This window comes from Electrophorus electricus, chromosome 5 (assembly GCF_013358815.1).
Source record: "Electrophorus electricus isolate fEleEle1 chromosome 5, fEleEle1.pri, whole genome shotgun sequence".
NCBI classification, from domain to species: domain Eukaryota; kingdom Metazoa; phylum Chordata; class Actinopteri; order Gymnotiformes; family Gymnotidae; genus Electrophorus; species Electrophorus electricus.
Window position 1 is genome coordinate 26,264,534 of NC_049539.1, and position 25,094 is coordinate 26,289,627.

At 50.7% G+C, this 25,094-nt stretch overlaps 1 long non-coding RNA gene across 1 annotated transcript in view; it reads right to left on the bottom strand.

The window, feature by feature from the left end:
- Positions 1–25,094, bottom strand: part of LOC118241471 — a 52,127-nt gene that overhangs the window by 24,659 nt on the left and 2,374 nt on the right. The window contains exon 2 of the long non-coding RNA XR_004776100.1: positions 1,347–1,431. This is a non-coding gene — a long non-coding RNA (uncharacterized LOC118241471). The remainder of the gene's footprint in view (positions 1–1,346; positions 1,432–25,094) is intronic.

The window sequence follows — 25,094 nt, forward strand, 5'->3', positions numbered from 1 at the left end:
TCTCAGACAGCATTTGTCAAGTGTTCTGACCAGAAAGCTTCTGACCACCCCCTCCCCCTTGAAGACACGTGGCCTCAATATGGGTCCTAATGCAGCTTCGCCTCCCTGTTGCCTGCATCTCGTTGCGAAGAGCTCCTCGCCTTCGCGCTCACACGGAGATGCTCACATGTAACTGAGATGCTGTTCACATCGAGACACCCAGGGAGGAGGACACCTGCTGTGATGAACATCGGTGCCTCAAGCAATAGGAACTGATACTCCAAAACAACGACGTCTATAGCTCCATAATTTAACAGATGCACCAGTCTGCGGTCCTAAGCATTTGAGAGCAAGTTTTCCAATTAGGAATTCATTTGGAATAAAAACTAAATAAAATTTCTCTCATGTTGATGAATACGTGCTTCTAAACTGCAACAACAAACTTCTTTGGCGAGGAGCACCATTTTCACTGTAGAACCTAGAGAAACTGGGTTTTACTGTCACGTGTTTCCGAAAGTGCGAGACTTCAACGTCACATTAAAAAGGTCAATTCACTACATTTCCGCAGCCGTGTTAAAGCCACGTCCGACGCAAGGCTAGCGTTCCCGAGATGGTCAAATAACCCGAGGACGTTATGGCCAAAATATATGAGGATTCAAAGAAACCATGTTCGGGACACACACAGAAAAGTGAAAAAGACCATTTTGAACAGGCTGGTAAGGCTCACCGTGGACAGCACGCATGACGCACAGGCGGGGGTGAGTGAATAAATTGCTAAAACAAGACCACTTGCTCCCAAACACCATACGCGTCAATACTCCATTGCCCTCTGATTGCGGAGTCCCCCACAAATAATGCAGGTTATTGACTGGATGATCCATTTAAGCACTAAATTAAACATATCAAGACACTTTTCTTCTGTTCTCTGCAACGTCCGTCTAATCAATTCCTCGCCACAGCCAGCTCTGATGAGCGTTATAAAAGGCCTGTCTAAAGCGAGTTAGGCTAAGAGCATGTATTGATTCACCGATCTGCGTATCGGCGGTGCCCGACGCCCCGAGTTCAGGCTACCAACAGGGCCGGCAGTGTTCTGACGCCCGCGATGCCGTGCTGGCGAAGACATTATGGATTAACGATTACTCTGCTGTCAGGGCGGCCCCTCCGGAGGCAACAACGGGCATCGACAGATACGTTTCTCCGACGCGTTCGCTGCCGAGGGCCCAGCGCCCGTCGGAGCGGTTTGGCAGGTTGCAGCCAGGCGGACTGCCAGACATTGGTCAAGGTCTTCTTTCAGCCAGTACGCGGCCGAAGGATGGAGGTTGCTGTTCCTCGTTCCTGCTAACAGACAAAGTTCAAAGTTCACTCACCTCAGCCTGGAGAGAAGCACCCATATAAATGCTCAGATACTCGCTGGAGCCATTGGCACAGAGCCTCTGACCGAGCACGGCACACCTGGGACACACACACAGAGAGAGGAGAGAGAGAGAGAGAGGGGGGAGAGAAAAGATAAATTGGGTCCCGTCAGACACGTCACAGGAAAAGAATTAGTTTTTGCTCCTTACAAACGCAATGAAATGTCGTGGTGCAGGAGGTCAGGTCTCCAGATCAGCTCTATTAATCCTCGGCGCTCGACAATACCTGTGGCGCTGGTCGGGTATTCATGACGCATAAAGCGGAAATCGATGACCTGTTTACGTGATGGAGATCCCAACACACCTGGCTCCTAGCTGGCTCCTACTCTCAGTTGCTGGGCACGGATGCCAAGGTGCCACGTGCACGAAGCAGGGCCTTGCATATAGGAAGGAAAGTCTGCATCGCGTGGCCAGCCCACGCTGTCCAGCACGTCTCAACACTACTTTAGGAGAGACGCCCAACGACCGAGGATCCACGCAGGGGGCGACGAGGCCGTGCGAACGCCACGTCTCTCCGCCCCGGGGCCGGTTGGCGCCAAAAAAAAAAAAAGGAAAACAAACCGCTGTGCTCGCAGAACGCGTTGTGGGTGGACTCCGCCAGCCCAGACAAGGCTGCGCTAATCTCCCGACAACGAGACGCCTCTCTGGATTAAGAGGCTGCAGCTGGGCGGGCCAGTTCTACGCGAATGGGCTTTATTTGGGGCTTCAAGAAAAGGGATTTGGTGGGCCAAAGCCCCGGCAACACAGCAGGGAAATGCTGGATTAAACGCTGGATTAGCAGGTGCTCGTGTCTGAGCGGCAGGGCGGCAGCAGACTCGTTCACTCAACCCCCTCCGAGTGACTCGGCAGTAAAGGGGCTGGGGTTAGCGAGTGCTGCTTGGAACGACGTGACCGAGCTGGGGTCAAGGGGTCAGGGGTCATGCGAGGGTATAAATGGGTAGTGTGATGCTTTGTTAGAGTGGGTCTAGATGCATGCTTTTTGCTCAGCGACCACAAACCAAAACATACCATTCCCCCACCCCAAGTTCAAAAGGGCTCACAAACACAGATGCCATTAAACCATTCAATCATAGCATCCTTAGAGAGAAAAGAAAATGCAAACCTGCACCAAATTCCTTAGTCCCCAAACCAATCCTGACCCCCTGCTGGTAGTAGAAGCAGTGATGAGATTTGCATTATTGCAAAGACAAACCGGGGCGGGGCTGATCTGTTCAACACCTTCAGACTTCCATAGGGGACCGGTGAAGGCTGGCAGCCAGCGAGCACTACTGGGTTTCCCGTTCCCCCTAGCGCACTAGACGAGCACGTAGGAATCTGGGACGCGGCGCCTTCCCTGTTCAGACCTGCCTGCCGGGGTTCCCGCCGGTGCGAGCACGGCTGTAACAAAGCAACGCTTTTGCTGCGGGAATTTCGGAGTAGCGGCTCCGCGGACACGGGCCGGCTCCTGTCCAAGCTCTCGGTTCCGCTTTTGGTGTGGAGCGTTTAAGAGACGGAAGCGTGGCAGCGCTCGATAACTAATTGGAGGTGCACGCTATACGTAGAGGCTGCTGTAATAGAGCAGGAAGGATGTCAGGGCAGAGACACGTGCAGCTCTGTGTGAGCACTCGACTTCCTGCTCAAGGCTACCACGGCAGGACGCGCGAGCACGGAGTGTCGGGCGCAGATGTGTAACTGCCTTCTGATACCCAGAGATTTATTTATTTTATTTTTTTAAGCCAAGAAGCTTCCAAAAATAAAACATGTTTCTAAAACCTCTCCCATTATTCACACACATGGAGTCAAACAATGCATTTTGACATACATCCACAAAAGGTTTGTAAATGCATAAATCCAAATAACAGATAAAGGTTTGAGAGTTGTAGAGAAGCACACAGGTCACATCCAGGGGGTCTTGGGACCCGTCATATCACAGATTGACCTCAACCCAGTTTGTCAAGAGGCAGCCAATAGTGGAGAGGGAGTCAGAGTGCTCCAAACCATCCCAGCATGCATCGCTGCAGTCTCCTGGGAGTAAGCTATGCATGCAGGGGCAGGCAGTATTAGGGTCTGGACCCCACAGCACATACACGCACACCCAACAAGCCAGCATCAGTCGGGCGAGTCCGAGTGTTTGAGTTCTAACCTGATTCTTCTCCTGGCCCGCAGACCGAGCAGCGAGGATGGAGAGACTGTGATGCATCGTGCACACACACACACACACACGACAGCTGCCTGCTACATTAAACACTGCTGCTGACTATCGCGTTTCTCCAGCCCAGCACTGGCGCGATGATGTGCTGCCGTCTTTCGCGGGGGGGTTCGTCTTTGGTGGGGGGGTTCGTCAGCAGTCTGGGACTCTGGGTTCAAGTTTTAGTAAGGGGAAGTGATGGAATGACACACACACACACACACACACACACACACACACACACACACACGACAACGGGCAGTGTAGTGTAACGCAATATGCCCGTGCTCTCTACTGTGTGTGTGTGTGTGTGTGTGTGTACGCAAACGTAACAGACAGCGACAGACAGATTTATGAGTCCCCCCCCCGCCGAGTAAACGCCTCAGGCAGACAGAGGGAGTGGCGCAGACAGTGGTACAGTTTTCCCCGGGCATGGTGAGAGATGCCCTGGGCGCGTGCCAGTCTCAGCGAGCCGGCAGCTTTCTTTTACACGGCGCAGCTGATCCGGCGCCTTCTGGAAGGGGGAAAAAAAAAGAACAACAACGCAGGGAGCAGATTCGGTGGGTTCAGGTGAAGACAGGCACGAACCGCTGAGCACCTCAGGAGCTACGGCTGGGAAATTTGGTTCGTCCCCGAAATATTGCACAGGGAGATGGGATTCTGGTGGCACCGGAGAGACAGACAAACACGGGAAAGATCAGAGTGTAAGGCAGGCTGGGAATATATGAGAGAGAGAGGAATAAAGTGGTAGAGATTCCCCCCCCCTGCAATCCCTCATCCCATTCCCCGGCTGGAGGAAAAACACAACGCTCCTTTACACTTCAACGTGGCACATGAATACATACGACGCTGCGACAAGAGACTAATACGACACTTTGAAGAACCGAGATGAATGAGGTGGAACGGCTGGCCGGGGGGACCAATCACCTCTCGCCGCTTATCTGCCCAAACAGTAAGCTGCAGACAGCCGAGATTTGCCACGCTCCGACACGCGCGCGCACGTTTAAAGCGAGAGCTCGTTTTGCGCAGGGACAGGCGGAACCGCGGCAGCGGGGAGACCACGCTGTGTGTGTGTGTGTGTGGGGGGGGGGTAGGTATCAGAAATGGGCGGAGCCAAGCAGAGAGCCGACACGCGAGACAGACACAAGGAGGGGTGGGGAAAAAGAATGCAGGAGAACATGACAGCTGGGAGGGGGAGAACCGCAGATGTGTGGAAGAGGCTCCGTCCTTCGGTGGCGAAGTTGCACCACCCCACCACACCCCTGTACACCTGCTCAGCCTTTTCTTATGCACCAAAAAACCCATTAGACCCCTCAGCTCACAGCCACTGCTGTGAGGCATCGTAGTGATGGGTAGCCATAGTGATGCATGCCCTCATCTGTGTTGGGGAATGGGAGCGGTGTGGGGTCGAGTCACGCCCGGACTTCCGCTCGTAAGATCAAAACACAAAGTTTCGATCTCTCCGCCTCTCTCTCGCCCCTCCTCCCAGAGCATGCTCCCTCCCGATTGGTCGTTTGTGGAGACTCAACATGGGCAGAGTTTTTTTTTTCCAGAGCCTCTTCCTGTGTGGAGGTGGCGACGCCCCATTTGCTGACAGGTTTCCTCAAGCTCCGCCCTAGTTCACCACCCTCTCGAATCGCTTGGTCCGCTGCATTTACTAGCCTCCCTACCACAGAGCTCCGGGGCATAGAGTTACTGGGGTCTCCGGCGTTTCCCGTATGCTCCCAGAGGTCTGGGAAGGCTGTCGATCAGGGCTGACATTCGGCGGCCCGATAACGGTGCTTGGTGGCTTAATTCAGGCCATTGTACAAATTAATGACCGCTGACGAGCTTGATCATTTGCACACATGGCAGATAACATGATTATCATACGCCGGACTGTACAGCAGACTCTCGTGTGTGTGTGTGTGTGTGTGTGTGTGTGTGTGTGAGAAAGAGAAAAAGAGCAAGCGACATCAACAGTGGGAGCAATCAATTGTGAGCACTAGGCATTAATGTGACACTGCTAGGTTTATAATGAGCTGCAGTGTACAGCAGATTCCAGTATTCTGTTCTACCTCTGTGTTCTGGAGTCAGGAGGTACAAGTTTACTGCACATGTCATATGGACATGAACATGAAAACTTAAACCCACAACACTGACACACACAAACAAAAAAAAGACATTCAGCCATCGACTCCCGTTCGAAACGACTGAGGCTCTCTGCCGTGTCCAGACTATGGATTCTCCGTTATTTCAGCAGATGTGCAGTAAGTACAACCCTTCATCAGGACTCTCTCGCTCTCACACACACACACACACCAAGAAGACCTGAGACACCAGGACCACCCAACGTTACAGTATTCACAATGTCAGCTTTGCCCCCTACAGATCAACAGGGGCTCTTCTAGGTGTGGAGAGTAGTTGAACCACTGCATTCTCCAACGTAGGATAAAGAGAGTCACCTGCACCAATAACCAAGCCCAGCTCTGCCCATGGATCTGCAAATAAACACACACACAACCAACCAGACAAGTCACTGCGGTGGTCAGCACACAGTTTACACCCCGAGTTGTCAAGCTCTGGAGAAAAATAAGGTCTGTTCAGGTGATGGTGCTTATGCGCGAGCACACGCGAACACATGTGGCCAAGAACAAAGGACGTAGGGAGCGCGTGTGCGCGCGCACGTGTGCGAGCACGCGCGCCCCGCCAACGAAACAGGAGCGGTACACGTAGACGTGTTAGCGGGCATGCATGCGCGCGCACAAATTTTTAAAAAAAGAATGGAAGACGAGGGGGAAAAAAACCCAAAAACAATAAACAGAATAAATAGATTATATGAGAGCGCAAGAGGGAGAATATGAGAGAGGAAGAATGAGAGGGAGACGTAGAGGCACAAAACTGAAATCCCTCCTGTAATAGATTTGCAGAGCTCAACGAACGCCACCATGTATACACAGGGCTTTGGGAAGTAGATGACAGTTTGGAGTTCAGTTTGTTGTTAAAGCCACATGGTCTCCGCATGTGTGCACACGCGTGTGTGTGTGTGCGTTCTCATTCTCCTAGATACAGTGGAAAAACGACCTGCCTAGCACCACTCAATAACTGGTATTACGCTTCAGTAGCTACTAAATGATCTATTTTATATGCACGAGGCCGCGTTGGAGAGAAGAGACCTGGGCCCATCCTGGCAGCCTGTGATTGGCTCTTACGCAAGCCTGGTGCAGCGAGTGGATCACGTCCCGTGAGGGCGTGGTGCTGAGAGGCCCCGCCTCCTTGCATATGTAAATGAAGCAGGTGGGAGGCGTTAAGCGTTATGAAAGACTGCCTAATGCAGTATGGCATGCTACGAACGGGACATGCAGAGCTGGCAGGGACAGGAGCCGATTATGATGATTAAGACCGCGGGAGTACAGACAGGTGTCAACTGAGAACTTCGCTTTGGGGGGGGGGGGGGGGGGGGTAATAGAGTTGGAAGAGAAGTGGGGGAAAATTTGATGTGCTGGTGATAGCTTTTTTTAAATTCACACACACACACACACACACACACACACACACACACACACCTCACATTGTTTCCACATCTGAGCTGCCAGCTGGCTGTGGCCAGGCATACCAGGAATGCCAATAGGAAATTGCCACTTGTTGCTTAGCAGTTTCCATGTGAACGCAGGGTGAAGGAAAATGGCGCTGATCTGAGATCTGTTAACGACGGAAGTCCCCGTAATCAAGTACAGAGGTAGATGCCGGATCAGCTGACCCTGCTCCAACTGTAAATCCTAAATAAATGGCTCTGCAATACATCGGGCCCCTCACACCGCTGACCTCAGGCCAGTGGACACCTTCACCAGGCACGAGCAGCACTCGACTGTGCCCGTGCCGTCAGCGACTGCGCCGTGGACGCCGACGGCCTGTAGGATCGGGCGTAGCAGCTCCAGTCCCCAGAGTCTCAAACAGACAACTGCGGAGGTCACGTGAAGCTTACCCTCAGTACCTCACACTGGAGAACGCAGGGACGGCTCACCTCGTCAGGTCTCTGCAGTCATTTGACTTACCAAAAATATATATATAGCTAAAAAAAAAAACAAAAAAAAAACCCCACACCGATTCATTTGTATGTGAAACGTGTTGTTCAGAAGTTGAGTAAACAGTTGATTTCCACTATGGTCTGCTGAGCCAGGTGACACAGAAGCCCACAATGACATCGTCAGGTAAGGAACCCCCTGCTCCTCTGTTCTCGTTCAGTCAGCTGGACTAAACACCTGATCATTTCCCTGGTGATTTTTCATTGGACGCCTTTGACTCCAGTTTCTCATGTTCACACCCACTATGATCCAATAAGGAGCCCACGAGTGAACTGGAAAGCAAAGTCAGACCCAAACCGCATTCAGAAAGCCCACCCGTGGCCTCAGGTTCGCGGCATTATGGGGCATTGTCCAAAACCGCGGGTCAGACTGGACACAGAGATTGCAAATGGATGCAATCATTTCAAGCCTCCTCATTGGGTGTGTCACATCAAAGGAATCAAAGTCCTGCGGCTCAAAGTTTGGAGGACTCGGGGCCCCATGCACACCTCCGACAGGTCTTTTCCTCCGAGACGTTCCGTTAGAATGGACCACAGAGCGGCGTGCCAATGGAGAGGCAGACCGGCGCAGGGAACAGGATGATGGATGGTCCTCAAGTTTCTTATCAAGTTGCGCAAGTAGTTAAATGATTCCCTTCACCCCGGGTTCTCCATCCTCTCCCTCCGGTTTTCTTTCTCTCTTCATTAAAAAACGGAGCTCTCCGAAGTGAGAGCTCTCTCTAGCAAGCGCAGAGCTGCCACGCTAACAGGTTTGCACCTCCAGCCGGGAAGCAGTCGGGCCTCAGCCAGGCGAGGGTTAAACGGCTTCGCCCGCAACAGTTCCTCATTAGCGTTCCTCTTTGAGCGCCAGCTTGACAACCTTGGGCCCGTTGTCTGGGAGGAGGTGCAGAGCACGGTCCCGCGGCGCAGACCAGCACATTCATTTACTTCCTTCACTTCTTCCCACCGTGTCGAATCCTTGGATGGCACGATGGCGACCGTGAAACTGGAGCCGCGACTTCAGAGGAGTTCCATTTTCCTGACTTCATTTGCACCCCATTCGCACCAGGAAAAATAAATAAATAAATAAATAAATAAAAGACTGACCAATTTTTTTTTTTTCCCCCCGAAAGTGGCCAAGGTTTCATTCCGTTCACCGGCGCCTGACTGCCGTTGCCATGACGACGGGCCCGCGTGCCTCTCAGTGTCACCGCGGAAACGATAAAAAGCTCCGCACGGAGCGCGCGGTGGGGCGGGAGCGTGAGCGGGATGGTTCACGACATCAGAAGGTTAATCCCGCTGACGCCGGGGTCACCTGAGCCCACGGCCAGCCCTCATAAATGCCCCCGACTCCAGAAAGAGGACAAATGACGAGCTCAGGCGACGCATCTGAAGGGGCCGTTAGGAGGAGGCGGCCTTGGTAAACGGCCTCTGCTCAGAAGCCACAGGTGGGGGAGGCAGGCTTGTGAAATCAGACATGATGAAGGGCACTCATTCACTCACCTGAGTCCGAACTCGCCTTCACCCACTCTCCGGTTCTGAAAGGACTAGGCAGGGGAAGAGCTCAAATCAAAAGCTAGAACCGACTTTGGATTGGGACATTAGGAGCCAGGCTGGTGGGTCAAGTGCGTGTGAACGAGCGTATGCGCGGCAAAAATATGGAGATTTTAAGCAGGCTGAACGAAGCACGGTACCAACCAGAGTTGTTTCAGCAATATTCCCCATTATTTGAGAGACTGCAGTGAACACAGCACCCGCGTCTATGACAACAAATGAACTAACGGGGTGGGTGCGCGGCACAGAGAGAGAGAAATTCAGGCTGCTCCACCTCTCCAACGTTGCATTAGGACGCGAGTCGTCTCCCTGCGCGCGCTGTGCTGTGATCCAAATGTCACGCGGAGCCACGGGAGCCAAGCGCGCGCGATAAAACCCCGACGGGAAAAAAGAACAGAACAGCATTTCCATGCACTCGCATCTGATCAATACAAACGCAACACGGCTCAAAAAACAAACAAACAAACAAACAAAACTAAACTAAAAAAGGTAAAATGGACGCACATTGGCATCGGGCGCAGGCTTTAAAAAAAAATAAATAAATAAAACCCACAGCGCTGAAAGCTAGGACAAGTATTAATTTGCGGCTTGGCGGCTCGCGATAACCCACGAGCCCGCAGTTTGCGGAACGGCGCCAGAAGCTCGACTTCAAAAAGGTCGTGCCGTCCGACGTGACTAATCTACAGCCAACCACACGCAAGCGCCGTCTCTTTTACCGTCTCGTTAAATAAATAAATAAATAAATAAATAAATAAATAGAGAGAAAGAAAAATGTGGCCCTCTTCAAGGCTCCGTTCTTTAACGAACGGAGAGAACGGAGACTTTAAGGGGAGCGGAGAGAACCCCCCCCCCCCCCCCCAAAAAAAAATAATAATTTTGCTGACCTCGCAAGAACCGGGCGATAACGGAAGAAATATGCTGATTAAAAAGCTTTCTGGGAAGGCTGCACGATGGAGCAGAGGTTAGCGCGTTAAGCGTGTGGTCGCGAGGAGATTTGGGCCGTAGCGGCCAACGGCGCGGGCGCCGCGTGCGTCCGTCCGAGCACCGCCTGCACCGTCCGTCATTGGCTGGGACGGAGGCATGAAAGGGCACCAGAAATGGGTTTGCTCGCTCCGCGATGGGTAACCGCGAATAACCACCTGCCCAAAAGGATGCATACGGTGCAGACGAATGCAAACTGAGTTATGAGTAGGCTATATGGCTTAGTGCGTGCGTGCGTGGTGACCGAGTGTTGCCTCTTTCATGCACTACAAATGGATGCAGCGGGCTCGGTTTGAAGAGAGAAGGCACCCCCACCCAGGCCTCACGAGCCTACCATCACAAATTTTGAGACAGCGGCATCGATATTGGTACCTTGAAATTCAGAAAGGCAACAGAGTTGTACTCAGAAGGGGCAAAAATTCTACTTGATCTCCATTTGATTTCCCAGAATTGCATTTGATCTCCAACACCAAATAAAGTTTTCCAAATTACAGGAGTGTCCGTTAGATATTTCACATAAGCAGACATTACAATCTGGAAACCTCATGGAACAACTTTTTTTTTGTTTTTTTTTGTTTTTTTTAATACATACATTTGGGCTTTTTTTGGGGGGGGGGAGGTCCCAGTTCTCATTCTTGTACGTTTTCCGTCACAAATTCCCGGATGAGGCCGCGTCAACAGCCCAGGCAGCAGTTCCTGAAATAGGGCTTCGCATGGCTGCCACTGCTCCTGGTTTTCAGCAGTTTTTGGAAAACAAGGATGCAGTATCGAGGTGCTACTTCTCTGCGTTTTGGCCAATTCTGCCAAAGCATAGTCCTTAGTGTGCTTGCTGTAACGTCAAAATAAAAGCCCCATATTAATGGTGAAAATGAAGACAGTTGTGGTTTGGCGTTTCAGTGATGCGACAGGGAAGATGGAGCAGGTTCGTTTCTCTGCTGATTTTTGTTAAAGAAGGTTATTTACATACTTTATGCATTTTTCAGGGTGTGGTGCATTTCTAGGGCTATTTACTAGAGTAACGCATCAGGCTGTGTGATGTGCATTCACCATATTTACACATTTCCATGCTCAACAGTACAGACAGGCTTTGGTATTCGTCTTCGGGGAACTGGGCTACGGTACCCAGCTGTACTTGTAGTCTGTGCACAGACTACACGTCCAGGGTTCATGGCATAGCCGTGACCCCAGAGGAGGACCATACGTCTGAGGTCAAGGGTCAGAGAGAGAAGGTGGGCCACCTCGTAGCGTTGGTCGCAGTGCAACCGGGAGCAATCTTGTTTCAATCAAAAACTGGGTGAAGCTGAATGAATGTTAAACACATTCAAAATCACACCTAGCTGTAGGAACACAATCATAACCAAAGCAGGACACAGAACTGCAGAAACGAGCTTCATACTCAGGAGGCTGTAGCAGTAGTCGTCTCGGCAGCCCCGACCCCACACCAATTCCCTGTGGTCCGTGTGCTGGTTGATATGATTAAAAACTTCTGTTCCGTAGCTTTGAAGATGATGTCATTTGGGCAGGAAACTGACTGGTGCAGGAAGGGCATGAAGGTCCACTATGGGAGGACAACGGTGGCAATATGGAGTACACACACACACACACACACACACACACGGGAGGGGAGGGAAGGATTAGGAGACAGGATTTGTAATCACAGTATCAGTCTCATGTGAGGACTGATGGGCAGTAATGCAAGTTGTGTGCACGTGCGTGTGTGTGTGTGTGTAGCAATGTCAAGATAGCATGTACAGTTCCATCCCTGCTATAATTAACTCCTTTCAGTAACCTGATTAATCTCCATTTCTCTCCCCCACCCCTCACGCACGCACGCGACAACTTTTGGCCACTGAAGCAGAGAAAGACCTCCAATGGATTGCAAATCAAATTAAGCTCGAATAAGACCGTCACGCCTGCCGTCCATGGCCTGTGGGCGGCTAATGCTCCGTGTGTGAGAGAGAGAGAGAGCGCGTGCGTGAAAGAGTGATGGAGAGGTGGGGAGGATCAGTCTTATCTTTGGTCTCTAAAGGCTGGTGTGGCCAAATTACTGCTGAGGGAAACTCTCAGAAGTGGCTACATTTAGCTAATCGCTGTTGACGTGCAGACCGAATGACCTCAGAGCTGTAAACACTGGAGGGCAAGTAGCAGTGGGAAATACGCCCCAAACCCTGCCCCAGACCACGCCCCCAAATCGAGCGTCTCTGAGAAAGCTGCAGAAAGCAAAGGGTAAGCATGGTTACTGAGCGAACCTGCGAGTGCGCGTCTCTGGCCACGTCTGGGAGTCTGTACGTGGGTGTATCGGTCCATCTGCCTGCCTGCGTGCGTGCGTGTCTGTCTGCATGTGTATAACGACAGGAGTGGCCTGTCTGTATGACAGGCTAGCCTGCAGCCTACCAGGGCTTGGTAAAGCACAATGGCACTCATTATTTGGTCGAGCGAGGATCAGCGTGAACACCCTCTCTCCCCTATAATGAGCAGTGCAACACTGCGCAGGAATCGGGTAACGGCCCACGTGATCCAGAAGCAGGAACCTGGAGGGGGGAATCGATGTCGGATCAGACGCGTGTGCGCGCGCAGACACGTGCGAGTGGCAGACCGTCACGGGGCCACCAGCTTGTCAAAAACGTCGCTGCCTGTGCCCTTACAGCAAAAAGCCACCGATTACATCAGCCCTTCACCACCCTGTCCCCAGCCTTACACCACCCGTCCGGCGATAAAAGGGGTAAGGTGGAGGTGGCGTTGCTGGATTAAGGTGGAGGGGATCCGCGGACAGGGTGCAGTAGTCCAACCACGTACCTCTGCAGAACAGTGAACCCAAAAAAAAAAAAGGAAAACAGATGCGTGTGTGTGTGTGTGTGTTTCTAATACATGTGAATAAGGATGAGTGTGAGTATGGATATGCATTTGTGGGCATGTTAGTCATCCTAATACATTTGTGTGTGTGTGTGTGTGTGTGTGTCTGGGAGCAGGGAAGGCCCAGCCCTGACAAGGCTCCAGTGTTCTAAAAGGTCCAGCAACGACCAGGAGCTTTGGCACCTTTCCACCCACTGGCTAAGAGCAGAAGACTGCGAGACACCCCCATCCTTCTTTAAGGACGTGTCCCCGTGGACGTTTCCTGCCCAGCTGAGGTGGAAGACAGATTCCTCTCCCAGTTCCTTGCTCAAGGGCAGACACTAGCTTCAGGCTACAGAGAGCAACACTGCCAGTCCCCGAGGTAGAGTGCCCATGCCACTAGTCCATCACTGCCATTCTACCCAGAACAAAGAGGCCTCACTTAGACAGATTTGTGCGCACTTTCAAAAAGCTATTAGTATTCAAATACAGGACTGAAACAAAAGGTCATGAAATGCAGGCAAAAATAATGCATAAGATTTTTGTTTATGGTGCATGATGAAACGTACATGCAGAAATGGATTCGAATAGAATACAGAGCAAGGGGGGAGAGAGAGAGAGAGAGGAATCCACAGGAAGCTCATCTAGCCAGCTCTGTTGAGCACATGATGTACATCCATGAGCACTTTCAATTTACCGAGTCCTGACCCAGACTTGCACGCACACACGCACATGCATGTAAACCCACAAAGTAGAGTCTAATATAACGGTCGAAAGGGAGAATCGCTGGTGAAGGTGCAATTACAATCCAAAAATAGACTTCATCTCCATCTGCAAAACTGGCCCATAAAAACTTTATCTTCTACAACACATGGCCCCAGGAGCTGGATGGAGCCAACCGAGCGGCAAAGTACCCAAACCAACTCCCAAAGTGCTATATTAAATGGTTAAACGACATAAGGGGAGGTGGATCAGGAGTGCTGCCGGAGCAGCAGGAGTCGCGGTTCGGGTGCAGAAGACCAGCATCCTGTCCGGCGGCCCGGTCTGAGCTGGCGGGATTTTGGGATCTGCACTGCACAGGTTGTGCACTGCAGGCACATGCCCGCATACGATCATACGGTACGATATTAAAGACATACAGCAATGCTATCGCTGCAGCCCCGCTTTAACAACCTCTCAGGTACTGCCCCGTGGCACTCTGATTACGTGTCTGCCGCTGAGAGAGATGTAAACACAAACAGAGACGCCCAAGTGTAGCGGAAGGTGTCGTGACTCCAAAACCTTTCCCTTCATCAAAAAAGATAAAACAAGAACTCTGAAAAATCTTTTGATACAGATAAAGTGAACCACAGGTGATTAGACAGCTGGCCAATATATATGATGTCCAGAAAACAGCAAAGCTAACCAACACAAGGAACTCTGCGGTGATCACTGAAGCAGTTTGGCACTCTTAAGGTAAATTTGTAATCCCATTCGAACAGCATGCCAAACTTGGAGCTAAGCGTGTCTCCAAGTACGGCAAAGTCTTTTTGAAATCGGTGGATTCGGTTTTCTTCCTCCACAACATGAGCCTAGTTTGTGAAGATTCAGAGGTTAACTGCTACTTAACTGGTGAGACATGATTTTTTTTTATCATCATTACACGGTGTACTGACAGGCCCCTGTGGGTAATGAGCTTCATGTATACTGACGCCAACACTACAGTTCACCGTCCTGTAGCTCATTTAAAATATAGCCATTTGTAATTATTCCACAAAACTACACCGATAAACAATACGGTCTGTGCGAGTCCACAGACGTATATAATATCAGTTTGCATGTTTCGTACTCGATATGCTCAAGTTGCCTGGCCAGAAAATAAATATAGAAAAAGTTTCACTGTAGTCCTGTGAAACTATCAAGAGTTAAATATCATGCCCAGCAAATATCTGTCTTGAACATTTACTACTACTACTACATTTACTTATGGGTAAAGTTTAAATGAATACCTCATTAGCATATTTTATTGCTAAAGAGTAGCTTTGGCAATAAACCCACCAGACCTACATAGCTCCTCATCAAATAAACGCTCCGCTTTTATGTCAACAGCTCCCCCCCGCAGCATGTCCGGGAAGTCCCTGATGGGAAGTGCGCACCCAAAGCAAGACGCTCCCGTTGGCCAGAGCGCTTCGGCTTCGGCTCTAGCTTAGCAGCATCGTGGCAGCAGCTCAACATCTAACCCAAGTCGTCGCCATGGCAGCGTGCTCCGTGTGGCTAACCTGCACACGGACAAGTTGCGGTTCAGCTCGGTGCAAAACCTGATTTTATCCAATCCAAATGGAGTTTGGGGATGCTTTAAGAACATTGTAGTGTTTTAAGGCCATGGGCAGTGGTAACTGTGGTTAAGGTACTTCACTTGTAATTGGATGGTTGCTGGTTCAAGCCCCACCTCTGCCAAGTTTCCACTGTTGGGTCCCTAAGCAAGACCCTTAACCCTCAATTGCTCAAGTTGTACCCAGTCATAATCGTAAGTCACGTTGGATAAAAGCGTCATCTTCCTTTCAGTAATTAACATTTACTCCTGAATCTGCTCTTCTGATAACCATCTCACTTCACTGGGTTCGTTTACACACTGTGTAAACGCATCACATGGAGCCTGTGTCAAGTCCTATGGTTTCCTGCATCGCGAGCACCACTTTCATTTCCGCACGCTCCGACATTTTCCTACCCAAATCTCAGCTGCGTTTCCTTTTCCCTCGAGGGGAGCGACAAAGCGCTGTAGCCGTCCGGTTCCATTTTGTCCTAGGCCGGAGCACCTCCGGCTCCCAACGCAGCCCGGGGAGGCAGAACACGCACGCACGCGCTGGAAAATGAAGCGCACGTCATGTGGAGGGGCTGCTGGTGCAGAAACTCTGGGGAGCCCAAGGAACTCGGAAATTCGAACTCGGGGAGGAAGCAGGCAGCTGCAGGATGGGAACAGGCACCAACAGTGTGTGCATGCACGTGTCCACAGGGGGAGATGGATGTTTGCAGAGAGGTAAAACATCCACTGGGGTCGCTCTCGGCTTTGAACGGTTTCAGAGCTAATTGACTGCACAAGTGCGCATCATTGGGGGGGGTCAACACCGAGTTTTGACACAAACAGGGAAGATTTTTTTCCTTTCTTTTTTTAAAACCACAAAATGTACATCCATTCCAGTCCGACAGTGACCACTTCGGTCGTCACCAGAAAGGGGTGTTTACAAGTCTGGTACAAAAGGAAGTGAACTTTATGCTCGACACACGGCAAGACGATTCCTCAGAGCACAAGAACATCTAGAGTGTAAACAGCATGTCAGGCTCTCTGATACCAAACACACCTTTTTAGTACTTTTGCTGAAGAACTTCAAGTTTTAGTATCAGCCACCGCAGTCGGCGAATTCAGGAATTCTAAAAATTATGGTAATTAAGATCTTGACATTTCAGAAGTTATATAATATTTTTTTTAAGGGTCCATGAATTATGCCAAGTTATTTCGCCACACAGGGTCCTGAAGGGAACAAAACCACAGCGGGTGTTCCATATCTGTTCCGGAATGGAGGTGTTCACCGTGGAGGCTAACGGAAGACCCCCTCTTATCCTGGCATGCCGTTACGACGTGAAATAATTGGGGTCGTGTTGCTCGTCAGGTGCTTTAATTGCTTTTCGACGCGCTCCCTACATACCAGAGCGGGAACACGCCAGGCCCAGACGACCGGGCGAAGAGACGATCGCAGGGACGTGAAGGGAGACGCACGGGAGGGATCGTCCGCCATGCTCCTCCTCTGGATGAATGGGAGTGGAAAAGAAATGGAACAGAGGAGCTCATTGAAAACTGATGTGGAAGCTTAAGGAGGAGGTGGTTGTTCTCCTCCCAGACAAGGGTCAGCAGCAGCCTGACCCACCCAACCGGCACCCAGTGCAGCCCAGAGCGAGCCTGGCTTTGTGACTGTTCACAGCATGTCTTGGCGAGTACGCACGGGAGAGGTGAACCTGGCAACGGAGACGAAATCTAGACACGGCGAGTTATTTGGAGAGGGAAATAAAATGACACTGTGAACAACTCTCCCTGCAGAGATTATTCATGCTCCATGTGATCCAGTGTGTGTGTGTGTGTGTGTGTGTGTGTGTGTGTGTGTGTGTGTGATGTCTCTCTGTTCTGTCTGTGAATGAAAGCACATGTCTCAAATAGACAGGAAGCCATTTTTAGAGCAGACATCGTGACAAACTTACATTATCATATAATTGCATATCATATCAGATCTAAAGAATCACTGACAGAAGCTAATTGCTTTTAAAACTGCACCAAATATCCTCAGAATGTAGCTGAGTTATCGGCCAGTTACTTGACCAACGCGTTATAACTGGGTAAGCGAACAGGAGTTCAGAGGAAGGGCACGTGTTACTGCGCAGTGGGATTTAATGAAACACTCTGAACTGAAGGAAAGCGTCATTTAACAAGTATGTAGATTACATTTAGACTGGTTTTAAATTCCTGAGTGGGCCAGTCACATTCCTCAACGCGGCCACGCACCCTTTCAGCCCACGTTCGCCACGCCCTCAACAGGGCCCTGCCCTCTCGGCCCACACTCTCCAGTCGCACATCTCCAGCCCAGCTCTGAATGACCGCATCTCAGCTGGAGGCTTCCCAACAGGCTGTAACGGGTCTGACCATGCGTGCGCGTGGTCAAGAGGAAGTCTGCCTTTGAAAGGCACGTGGCCAGAGAGCACGAAAAAGGCCCATTTCAAGCGCCGCTTGCTGGGGGCTGAAGTGGAGCAGCAAGCTCACACGTTCTGGAAGATTCCACCGATCGCTCGATGCGCCATTTCTACAATAAGAGACTTGTGCATGTTGGTCTTTGGTACTGAATTCCAATGCTGAACTTTTAAGTGGTTCCCCCCCCCCCCCCCAAAGATGCCAGAGCACATAAATAATATGTGCAATACACAACCTCCCGTCATCACAGTGCTATAGTGGGTGTTCCAACAAGGCCCATTACGTTACCCCCAGTGTAAAGCCGTCTGTAAGTAATTGCAGAGTTGCTTGTCAGTTTGGCTCTGTACTTAATGACTCCATAGGAAAGTGCTGAATGGCAGCTTTAAGTACTTACATCAGTACAGGGCAACTCGCAATGCAGCTCCGCTCTTTCTGCATGGCCTTCTGTTTCACTGGGCTTTAAGCGACTGTTTTCAATTGCCAGCTGGGCGTGTCATTAACTCAGACGGGAGCCAACAGACGCCAATCGCTCGAGGTTACGGGTGAAAGGGTGAGGTACTCGTGGCACGCGGGTCTGTTGGCCCTCACCATGACGACTGCAGGAATGCCAACGGCAGGAGAAATGTCCAGCCAACCTGACCACTGGTAGCCCCCTAATACAGGGGCACTGATGAGCTTAACAGCAAGCAGTCCAGATGACCACGGGAGAACACAGCCAGCCACGGACGACAGAAGAATACATCCAGACACCATAAAGACCCTCTGAACAATGGCGGTGTCCAGGATGTAGGCAGAGAACTCCCAAAGACGCTAGCTACTGGTAAGTTTTAAGAACAGAATCGCTGGGTTGGAGGTTTCCTAAAAGACGCATTCAAATGCTCGTAGAGTTCTGAGACAAAGTCTTACGGACAGACGAGACAAAAATTCACTTCTCCTAGAGGGACAGCATGAGCACGCTATGGAGGGATCCCAAGCTCCAAAGCAACCTCCCCATTCTCTGTGATGCATGGGAATACGATCACGCAGGGCCAGCAGTGGCGCTAGCCTGCCTGTCATTACGGATATGACCGCCAACAGACAGCAGTGAGAGGAATATTTACTGTTCAGAAACATCTCAACAGATCCATTCAAAAGGCATCCAATTGTACGCTCTGAAACTCGGTGGGTGGGGTTTTGCCCTAAAGAAGTGCAGTAAAAATTAAAACGCATGGCCGCAGCAGCAGGACTTGGCGGGCGTGGTGGGCTCTACTGGGACCAAACCCACCAAGCGTACGTTTACTTGCCGAAGCCCAGACCAAGGTTGGAATTTCGGAAGCGCCAGATCGTGTGGCACGGCCTTAGGCCGCAGATTCCCAGCGTCCGCTGGGGTTTGGAGTCGGATGTTGGCTGCAAAAAACTTGCAGGTCATGCGAGTACCGAACATATGAACGTTATTCAAGACTGTTGCTATGTTTGGTTACTCATGGTACTGAGGCATCTCATGTATTAACAGAGGTATGAGCTCTATAGTTCACCCGGGTCAGAGGTCAACAGCCTCGACTGACATTTGAGGCATGTCAACATTTGGCACTTGATCGTCAGATCCAACGCTGCGTTTCAAAACATGAAACTAAACAGGTGTCGCGGTCCAGCACGGATGCTCCGCACCGGTGTGCGAGGGCTTTTAGCTGCAGCAGAAGTGCCCCAGGAGAGATCACTTACAGTCATGTGTCCACCTCCACACTTTACACACGCCGACACGGAACGGCATTCCTGCCCCAGTTATGCGGAACAGGAATGCCCATTCATAAATGCTAACACCATCTGCTGCCTTACACGCACGCACGCAGGCACACGTGCCTCCCTGGGTCCAAACCAAACATCCCCACATGGATACATGATGAAACGTGGGCCCAAGGCTCGTCACACGGGCCCATGTCAGACACAAACTCAAGGAGGCGATGATGCAACTGGTGCATCGGGCTGGAGGCTGCAGAGCCGAGCCAGGCTGACAGATCCCACACACACACACACACACACACACACCAAACATGGATTAGAAGATCAGCCTGAGGTCAGGGAGCAACAGCTTCAGGCTCCCAGTCTGAATCTGTGTACATAATATACTCCAGAAGAAGTACAGCTGTCTCTCAAATACCCCCCTCTCCCCACACAGACACAGGATTAGCGTATCCTCTCTAAGGTGCATGAGGAAATTGGGGGTGGGGGGGGGGTCAAGATTCTGCCCTTGACTAGTTTGAGGCAGTTGGAGATGAGCTAAACAAAACAAACAAACAAACAAAAAAGCCCCTCAAGGCCCCCACACCCAACCTTACGGACCCTACCATTCCCACCCGAACCCCACCAGTCCGATGAAATCAATTGTTGCAGCCGTGATGCCTCACCCTCCTCTGCCGGACGCACCGCAATCGTTTGCTGCATCTCTATCTCCATCTTCTCTTCTCCAGCAGTCTGCCCCCTCCACCCTCCTGTCATTAGTCTCAAGCTCTCCATAACCACCCCCCCCCCCCCCCAAAAAAAAATAAAAGCATTGTTACCTCCCCCATGGAGACTACCCCGTGTTTCAACAGGGAGGCAGAGAAAGCGTAGGCAATAGCATTAAGGGATCGATACTACTCCTGGGCTTTGGAGGATGGAGTTACAGAACTAACACTATGTCTTTTTTCCTCTCTCTCCCTGACCCGTTGGCCCTTCTTCATGCTGGGTCTCCCTCACCCCGCCCGTGGCCTGTTCACCAGCAGGGGAGCTGCTCCCTGGGTGCTTTGTGCATTTCCATCAGGAAACCCAAACCAAGTCGCCGCCCACCGCTGCCAACAATAAAACGCGTCCGTTTTTCTGCAACAGGAATTTCCACCCGCAGAAACTCATGCTTTAGTTTATATTATATAAAGAGACTGATTATACATTTAGGAAACACTCTGGTAGTTACCGGGCTGTTTATGAAAGCTCAGTCGTACCCTGCAGCTTCACTTTGGGAGGTGGCTGGACTATGGCTTGTGTACAGGCCGACGCGCACGACAAAGCGCGCCGTCTGCAAATCACGGTGTCTGAACGAGGTACAGGAAAATGGTTGCACGATCTCGTAGTTCCCGCCATGCTCATTCAGATGCGTGACTGTCGTGAAGCTGATTGCTGCACCCTGGGTCAGGAGGGAATCTGCAGTGCCACAGCAGGCCTGGGCCACCATGCGCAGCTCATCCTCTGAGCTAGAGCAGGAAAGACTGGTAACTGTTACAAGAATACAAATACAACCGTCTTGATGCGAGGCGCGATCAGGCTGCTCAGCGGGCTGCGGTCACGTTCACATGTCCTTGGCCGGCCTTCACCGTTTCATGAATTGGCCTTTACAAAGGTGCCTGCATGGTGATATTTATATTCCACCAGAGTGTCCATTTTGAGCTTACTCCAATTTAAAATCAAATCTGCAGGAAGGGCCGTGGAGTGTGTGTGCGCGCGCGTTCCATTTTGCAACACATGAGGTGCGCACGTACTCTCAAAGTCATCATTTTGAATAGCCAATCACGCAGAGGCCACATCCTAGACCCCACCTTGGACCACCCCCCCCATTCCTGCTCTTTGCTCCCCAGCATCGCCAAGCCCGGCCGTGCTCAGGTCCAAGATCTGACACTTCCCATATCCCATACACTTCTCCACGTAAGCGTGCCTCACATTTCATTAACTGTTGGGACACACAAGTGAAAAGGCAGTAGCGACACGGGGAAACGTCTGTCAAAATCAGGAGGCTGGCACCTGAACATGGCGCCGTGCACAAGAGGAATGTCGGGAAAACCCCCCTGGGAAGAAGGGGGAGAAAAAAAGGCCGCGCATCATTGCCGAACACGACGGGAAGGCTCTGAGACCGGCCTGGTCGTTCCGAGCTCCGTTCGGAGGCCTCTACCTTTGAGGAGCTGGAAAACCATGGCTATTTAAAAGTGCCACCAATTCCCAGGGACTGCAGTAGGTCCCCTCCGCAGGGCGTTTCCCCCATGCGGCAGTGCTTTAACAGAGCTGGCTTCTGCTCTTACCGTCTCCTGGGGCTTGTGCAGAAGGACATCTCCTTCCCACAATGCCCTGCTCTCAAAATGGGCCAAAGGCATGTGGTCCCAGCCAAAACAGCAAGGAACCAAACCACAGTCATGATGTCACTTGGGTGTTTGTTAACTTAAATGACCAGGATTCACTTTATCTTGGTTCAACCTCCCGGAACGCTGTGAGGGACTTGAGCACTAGGAGTCCACTGGAAAGGAGAGACGCAGCGTTACAAGTGCAAAAGTAAACTAAATCACACTCAGTGAATCTGTGCAGAGGTTATGCAAAAACAGTTTGACTTCAACTTAAAAGGGCACAGTTCATGGTATTGGCTAGATACGTCCATGAACAAAAGGCAGAAGGATACTTGCGCCAACCATCCATACAGAAAACGGTACCCATGAACCCTAAAAAGGGGAAACGTCTGCACAACCGGTTCTCAACATTTCTGGCTACGTTAGCCATGTTACACTGATCCAACATAGCAATAACCTCTCACGTTCTACTGCTTAAATAATTCTGGAATGCATTTTTCTGGCATTATACAACCAATTCCTAAACGAAGTATTAATACCCATACAAGTAGGCATTTGCTCTTGAAACATGAACAGATTGACAGGTTCAGGCTAGAGGCAGAGGAGGGTGGGCATTGAGTCTTGGTTCCTGTCAAGGTTTCTTCTCTAGGGAGTTCCCCCCCTCAGCACCGTCACCCTGGTCTTGCTCACTGGGGGCTTGGACTCCAACATCCGTAAAGCTGCTTTGTGACGATGGCTGGTGTAAAAAGTGCTATATAAACAAATTTGACTTTGTATTTTGCAATACTTCATATCCAACCATACACTCTCTCCCTCACTGGAACAAACAAATAAAAACAAACTAGGGTTTAGTCTCCCAGGAAGGCCCATGTTTATAATTAAGAAGCCCTTAGTCCCAGACATAATCAAGCCAGGGCTAATCCATACACCAACACAACGCGCCCAGGGTAAGCACGACTCCGTTTACACGCTATAGCAGCAGCAAAAGGGACAAATGGAACAGGAAGCCTCTTCTTCCATATAGACAGAGCGCACCTGCTGGTCACGCTGGAGAAAGCCTGAGAATTCTGACAAACGTCTCCCACCATGTCCTGTAGCATGAACCAGGCTGGCAACAGAGGGATTAAGGCTTACGCAGCCCCGACACTGGAGTTAAGATCTTATCTAATCACACCCAAGCTGGAATATGGGGCCAGATGGAGAGTAATATTGCTCTTTGCTCTGAGGAACTCTATACTGTTGTCCCAGTTCTGCGCCAAACTACAGTCAGTGATCAATGATAAGTCCCCATAGGACTGACAGGAAGGAAGCTCATTAGAAGAGCTCAAAGTCACGGCTGGCAAATGGTTGTGTTTTTTTTTTTTTTCTAGCATGATTCCACGGCTAAATTTGATTGTTATCCATTACTTGGAAAATATTACCATCATAAACAGAACTCTCTGTTATGAGACACACCAGTTGTGCTGGTTTGACATTAAAATGTAATGATTAACCACCACAGCCAGTAAACCCGTTGTGGAGTTGCTGCACAGACCAGCGAGCCACGTTGCCGAGTCGCCTATATCCAAGACGGGCAGGGGCCGAGGGGAGCCCGATGCAGCCCCGTCTGGTTCTTGGGAGATAAGTGCAGATAAGAATTCTTCTCCAAAGCCTGGGAGTGCGCGAGAGGGCAGTGTGCCTGTGAATGCCTCTCCCTTTTGCCCGCCGCCGTTTGAAAATAAGGGCCACGGCGGATTGAAGGGAGTGCGGCTGTCCTCTCCCTCGTCGTCCCACGCTTGCGGAAAAAGGGACTTCAAGTCCTGCGTGTCCCCCGGGGGCCAAAACCAGAAAGGGCTCGACCTCAAGCATGCATCAGTTTTGTAAAAAAATAACTAAACACTACTAATGCAGCAGGCACTGAAGGAACAGCGAGAGGGAACGCAGTGTTAGTGTTGAGATGAACAAGAAAAAAAAGAAAAAAGGTTTAATAAATAAATAACACTTTCGAAAAGATGGCACAGCAGCCAACTTGCATCAAGAATAAGAAAACCATGGGAACGACACGTTGGCTTTGTCAGAGTACCAGCTGCTTACACACACACACGAACTACGCAGCCTTAGCGGCTATAGAATGGTGAAAGTAAAGTGCTGAATAATTAATTATTCAGACAATTTAAAATACAATGTTCCGCAAGCACCAATTACCTGGTGTTCTTTTAAAATAAGCTAGGTCTATTCACGAGTGTTATGCTATATAACGTTGAGAATGTAAAATGGCAAACATTCCCACAATCCCACTGATCCCCTTACAACAACAAAAGAAAGCTTCTTTGTGAACACTTTCCCATATGAACCTGTTGAAAGTCAAAAGGGTGCACCTGACAATACCTCGCAACCCAGACACCCTGGCTGTCATGGTAGCGACTCATCATGGACCACACACGTCACTGCTCCGCATTCTAATTTCCTGTTCTCACATAATATGCCTGGTCCGGCATGATTTACGAGCTCATGAATCTTCCCTGAATCGAACGCTGATCTATAAATGCTCAATCACCCCCCCCACTCCCTCCCAGCAGCGACAGGGGCCAAGCCAGACACGCTGAGGCTTTGTGTAGGGGGCCATCTCAGAGCAGGTGCCCCTGTCTGTGCCAAAAGGCGCACTGCAGCATACCAAACACACACACACACAGGTGTGCATTCAAAAGGCCCATTCATTCTATCTGAGAGCCAGGAGCCAGAGAGCGCTCCTCGTCTCCACCTTCCGCCTCCTTCCACAGAGATCCCACTCTGTCCATATTCCTTCCCCCCCCCCACTCCATCCCGCTCCCTGCATGTCACATGATCACTTTCCTTTCCTAGTGGACTCACCAGCCTACATTTGTGATTCAGTTCCCGGGAAACAATTAGCTGTAAGTAATTAGGTATTGTTAGAAACAACAGTTCCTTTGCATGAAGGCATCTGTTCAGGACACCCAGATGAAATGCTGAGCTTTGTCGGGTTTCAGTGCTGTGGAGCCTAAACATGCATTCAGCGTGCTGGCGTGCGCGCGACAGAGCCCAGATATCTTCGGGAGCATCCAAGCGTGCAGCACCCGTGACCGCAGACCCACGCGCCAGCACTTCTTTCTAAAACGCAGACACGCGCAAACACTCGCCAAGAGCAACACACGCGCGCGCACACACACACTTTCTACTGAGAATCCTACAAAAAGTGAGATTCATCGTTTTGCAAGCTAACTGTAGCGTTTAGTTCAAACATAGGTTGTCTTTGTTTGAGCTCAACCGTTGTAATGGCAGCAAAGTTGGCGTTCGCGCTTGGTTACAAGAACCTTCTGATCCATTTCACTTCTTTGCATTCCATATGACG